Source organism: Octopus bimaculoides, chromosome 8, assembly GCF_001194135.2.
Source record: "Octopus bimaculoides isolate UCB-OBI-ISO-001 chromosome 8, ASM119413v2, whole genome shotgun sequence".
Lineage (NCBI taxonomy): Eukaryota > Metazoa > Mollusca > Cephalopoda > Octopoda > Octopodidae > Octopus > Octopus bimaculoides.
Genome location: NC_068988.1, coordinates 37,304,005 through 37,310,411, shown reverse-complemented (window position 1 = coordinate 37,310,411; position 6,407 = coordinate 37,304,005).

The following is a 6,407-nucleotide window of genomic DNA, read 5'->3' as shown; positions in this document are numbered from 1 at the left end:
ATATATATATATGTGTGTGTGTGTGTGTGTGTGTGTGTGTGTATTTATATATATATATTTATGTATATCTGTATATGTATGTGTGTATGAGAGTATATGTACGTGAGTCTATGAAGAACCACATTCATAGATGTATACATATGCGCTTATATGCATGTATGCATGTATGTATTTATGTATGTATGTATGTATGTATGTATGTATTCACACACTGTGCATTGTGTAGGCACAAGCATATATGTTGGGATTATAGTTAAGCAGGTAGCATAGACTGAGTTGATGGCAGAAACAGGTGCCAAGGAAAATGGTGCTTTGACATGTTAGGAAAACTACTGAGCCATGCGAAACATTGTGAAAAACTAAGAAAAATATTTCTCAAGAATATAATTTAAACCAAAAGTCAACCAACAACAGCAGAAACGACAAAATTAAACAACTGACCAGCAGACTTACTGACGACATGAATGAACTAATAAGAAAAAAAGAAAAGACAAAAAGCTTGTGGTGGCACTTCAAGCGTTAAGAACAAGTACAGACATAAAAACATGAGTAATAAGAGGAAAAGGATAAAGTGTGTGTGTGTGAATATGCGTATGTATGTGTGTGAGTACGTGTGTTTTTGTGTATGTGTGTATATGAGTGTGTGTGTATGTGTGTGTGTGTGTGTGTGCAGGTGCGTGTACACGTGAAATTGTATACGAAAGCCAAATCAAATTCAACAAGATCTCGCGTGAATACACAAATACAGACACTCATCAACCTACAGAAAAGTACACCTAACCTTGCTACCTACTTTCATTTCAGAAAGTGAAGTAAACTATGCAGATTAGCTTGGCCATAACTGTTTTCTACTCTGTTTTGCATAAGCCGAAGTCTTTTGGCTATTGGAAATGAAGTCGGACAACTGTTGTACTGATATCATGCTAATGATTATCTTCCTTTCCCATGTGGAGTTAGTCATAATTGCCATTTGCTAACAATGATGTGTCCTTTCCAGGCGGAGATGATTTTAATAAATGAAAAGAATTTGTTGTATAGTATTCGACATATCGGTATTTGACAGTGTTGTTCAAATACGTATATGCCACTAGCTTCGAGATTTTCTGTAAATATGTCCTCGTTAGTTTCGGTGGCGCATATTCAGTTGTTCGAATAACTGAACTATCTACTCATTGACCTGATGCATACGAAGCTGAGTATTCATTAAGCATGTTAACCCTAAGCTCTAGGCTCAGCGTGAGACGGCTTGAGATAAGGATAGTCTTTTGAATTATAGGCACAATCTATCAAGTGCGTTTAGATAACTTATGTTTTGGCTATTACCAACCTAGGCGTATCATTAGCCCAACCCTTTACTGGCTCAAGCCATTATTAACCCTGATATTCATTGGCTCAGACTGTATCTAACAACATAGCACTACCTGGAATAACCTTTGAAGTTATATTTTAGGACTCAGTAACCCACTAGATTAGGGATTTGTTTCGCGGAATGCATTGGGGAATTAGTTGTTTATCTGGCATTTTTTAAAGGAATGTAACATTTGCCTGTTATGGGATGTTTTTCTCCATTGATTTCTTTCGGGGTAAAGTGGAATAAAGCAGGATCAGTTGAGATGAGAAAAAAAAAAAGCAATTATACTGCGTGAATGATGTCGAATTTTAAAAAGAAGTATGATACGGAAGCGTAGTCAACCCAACTTTACTCATAGCACTAAGATTTTGATCGATTCAAGTCTATAGTAAATATTTCTTTTCAAAGATGCTACACTGCGTGATCGAAATAACTGCAAAGCGGATTCCCTAAACCATTCGCCACGCTGCGAGTACATAATGTATTCGTTATGGCACACATATAAATGACAGGTACTGGGCAAATTAGTTACATTTTATGAAACTAGCATTGAGCGGGTGCTGACTGCATTCGTCAGAGGTGAAGTCCCAGTAATGAACTGCAATTAGTGCGTCAGAGTTTATTGACAGAATGATGCTTCTTAAATACTAGAACATATGTTTCAATATACGATTTTACATGAAACATTTTGAAAAATATATACACAGACACACATATACATGCGTGTGTATGTGGGCCTCATGTGTGATTGTGTGTGTTTATATACACTGTTTGTGCGCACGAGCGTGTATACATTCATATATTATTTGTTTGTAAAATCTTATTTACGCGCAGAAAAGATGACGATGAAATAAAGAGTTGTATTAGCCAGGGTCTAGACGTATTGATTGATTTAATTTCAGAGAAATTTATTATGAAGTAAAACATTGCTTGGATAGCTTATATGTCTCTATGTCGATTTGAATTTTCCATTTATATCATAAACGTGTCTCTTCTTTACTATTGGGATTACACAGATGGAGAAAGATATAAATTAATATGTTGAGTGTATATCATTTGATTTAGATGGAGACTTTCCAATTATATGTATGTCCATAGTAAGACAGATTTCAAAAGCTGATTTATTTCAGCAAGGATTAAAAAAAAAGGAGAAAAGAAAAGTAATAAAAATTGGTTTTGCTACGAAAATAAATGACTTTCTTTATATGAAAGATATTCATTTCATAATTTCGATTGAGCAGAGAAGAAAATATTAATAAAATACAAATATAAACAAATCAACTATAAACGAATCTTTGGAAGCTATACATTTATTATACATGGAATATATGTAAAATGGGAAAAATAATATATAACCAGTGTAAGTTTCTGCTTCCTTTCTTTGAGTTGGAAGTGCATATTGGTACTGCTTCGACTCGAAGAACCGAATTGCATCACTACATCAGAACATACAAATGAAATCATAACATGAGTGCAAGAAAAGTGACGTTAAGCCGTCGATCGTTCATTCCGTTACTGCAATGTTCTTTTTGCAATGTTGATTTTCCCAAAAGTAAAATTAGGACTGAAAACAACAGCTAATTTAATAACTAATAAAGTACAGAATGACGTCATTGGTTTAAGTTATAAACTGCGAATTGTACTTGTTCTTAATAACTATATTAACATACTAATTTGTCTTTTAAAATTATTCTGTTGTCATCTTCTTAATACCATTCCCTTTTAGTATATATCCAGAAGTACATTGTCCAATATGCCCTTTCTTTTAAAGGAAATCCGGGTGTTTCGGCTTTAGGGTGTATAGAACCAACTCGTAGGTAACTTAACTTGCAGCAGGAAAACGGGAGAGTCACCGACCTTTTCTGAGAAGTTTTACATTTGGAGGCTTAGCAGGATAGAGGATTAATAAAATTTCTCTATTCGTTCAGTTTTTAAAATTCTCCGTTACCTGGTTGAATCGTTAGCCCGCTGGGCAAAATGCTTAGCAGTATTTCGTCCGTCTTTATATTCTGAATACAAATTCCACCAAGGTCGACTTTACTTTTCATTCTTACGGGGTCAATGAAATGAGTACCATTTGAATACTGGGATCGATGTAATCGACTTAACCCTCTCCCAAAATTGCTAGCCTTATACCAAAATTTGAAACCAATATTCTCATAAAATCGATCAAACGAAGAAACTCCGTGGTTGATAGGCCTGCAAGAAATAGGCCCGCAACGCCATATCTCACAAAAAATAAAAAAACGCACTAACACATTGCATAATGTACTCCTTGATAGCTACATCACATGTGAAGTTTATAAGATAGGAATGATTGGCATTCCTAAACTCTTATAGTTGCACAAAATCTATTCACAAAACATTGGTTTAGCCCTTCTCTTACAGGATTCTAGTAAATCTCTAGATTACGATATTTCATATTGTAAAGCTCTTCCTAACACTTTTATAAAGGAAGTTGTAACTGTAACATTCTCATACGTCATGCATACCCTTGGTTACTGCCTGCAATAGTCCTGAGGATGACTCTAAACTGCATCTATTAGTTGACTCTGGTTCAGGAGTTCCAGGATTATGAAGCGGGTGGAAGTATCATTTAGCAACTACTGTTCTTATGTCTGAATCGGAGTTGTAGCACGTTTCGTGATCCCAGCTATAGGATGCTGCGAACGTGTTGATTTGTCCTTCCTATATGTTGGTTAAACTATTGTCTTTGCAATTCCGTCGACCAACGACGAAAAAAATAGCCACCCACTGCCTGTAATGAAGGTTTTACAGTACGTACCAAGTGCTGGTTACTACACGTAGCTTCTATATTAAAGCGTAAGTCCACTTTTATGTAGATCATCCATTGCCTTATCTGTACTATTCACCAGTCCAAACAACATGATGATATTACTATCTTGAACATAATCTAAAAATATTAATAAAATAAATTGGCGACTTCTTTAAAGAGAGTTCTATGAAAAGAGCTATCTCACATTAGCATCTAGATACCATCAGAAAGTTGTTCTAACAATATGAAAGAATCGCCTAATAGATTTTGAAAAGCTGAAATTTCAAATATCCTAAGATATCTAAAACATTAGAGAAAGAACGCTCACGTCGTAATCAACGCTTGTTCGGAAATCACATGTTCTTAACTTCTAAAGAAACTTATAACGTAAGCACTTACATCTTTGTTCTGTACGACTTTTAATGACATCATTGTCCCGACAGATGTTTTGGAGGGAGTTTCAAGAGACTGCGAACGATAAATTATCAAACGAACGGAGATAAAGAGATAACGCCGCCGCCGCCACCACCACCACCACCACCACCACAGCAACAACAACAACACCACCAACTACTACTACTACTACTACTACTACTACTACTACTACTACTACTACTACTACTACTACTACTACTACTACTACTACTACTGTTCATGTCCTTTAAAGTAGCAGACATGAAGGAAATTAAGAAATTTCTAAAGCAATGAAGTAAAATAAATGTACGATGTAAGCAGTGATTTAGTTGAATATCTGATAGAAGTCTCTTCACTTTCGCAATTAATGATCAGATGTATTTGTAATGGTGTGTATGTTATTGTTGTTTTTGTTAATGCTAATGTTGTATTTGCTTTTGACGTGGACATTGCTGTACAATGTACAAGAAATGTCTAGTTGAATAGAAAATTCGAACTGGTTTCGATTCACTGTTGAAGCTAGTTAATCTATTTCGAATCTTTAATTCTTTTATTGGAAAAAACGCAAACGTCGCAAATACTGGCACAAGAGAGCAACAACAGAATTTAGCAAAAATATGAGTATGTAAAAAGAATTGGTGAACATCTTTGTCACGAAGAGTTATTTTTTATGTTGTTGTATAATCCAGATTAACATTCATTGAAAAATATCTATGATGAACGGTAACATAGCTATAAAATTTACGTCTATTGCATCGAATATGCATTTTTTCTATCAAGAAGGCAACGTGTAATCTGAATGAAGTTTCCTTTCTATTTCTAGTAAGTCAAGCGAAATGACGATGTTAATTGCTTAATTAAAGGATAGTACTTATGATCCTTTTTGGTGCCTTCGGAGCAGATGAGAAAAGATTGTCTTCAAACGGGAGTCTTAACCTCATTGTTTGTAACATAGTAGACTCCACCAAAGGCAACCGATGGCAAAGTGGTAGCGATAACACAAGGTAACAATTTTCAAAAAAACAAAAGATTGTTTATTGTATTTTTTTATTGTTTATCAATCCATTTTCTCTGCTGATTCCAAAAATGAAATTATTTTTTTTATATCATCAACAGTTAAAAAAATATGTCGACTTTCAATGTTATTATATATTCGGTATTGTTATAAATGTATGTCTAATTTTCTCTACTAAATGTATGTCCAATTTTCTCTTTCAGACCAATAACTAAGTTCTGCGTCTTTCAGGATGGCTACTAGAGTATGTACAAATTCTCCAGATACATTTTGCTATGTCTGTGGTTATTATATTGGGGAAAAAGCAGGTATTACATAAGATCGTGAAAGGTGCCAAATTGTGGATAGCGTACAGACTCTATTTCGGAATGCTCATGGGTGACCAGGACAAACCATGGGCCCCACATGTGATATGTGGAAGCTGTCGATCTACTCTAGAAGGATGGTTAAGAGGTACAGGAAGGTCAATGCCTTTTGCCATTCCAAGGGTTTGGAGAGAGCCAAAGAACCATCACGATGACTGTTACTTTTGTATGATCGATGTGACAAAGTACAGAAAAGTGAAAGGAAGACAAGCTCTTCACTATCCAGACATACCATCATCTAGAGCACCTGTCCCACATGATGAAAATTTACGAGTACGACTACCACCAGAAAATATTTCATCTGAAGAGTCAACAAGTAGCAGCAAACCAAAAAAACAGAGGAAGCTTTCGTACCAAGAACGACTTTGGAGCCTCACTTTCCAAATCAGAGTGAGCTAGATGATTTAATCAGAGATCTGGGTCTTACTAAGTCAGGAGCTGAACTTCTTTCATCAAGATTGAAGGAATGGAATCTACTGGGGGGGG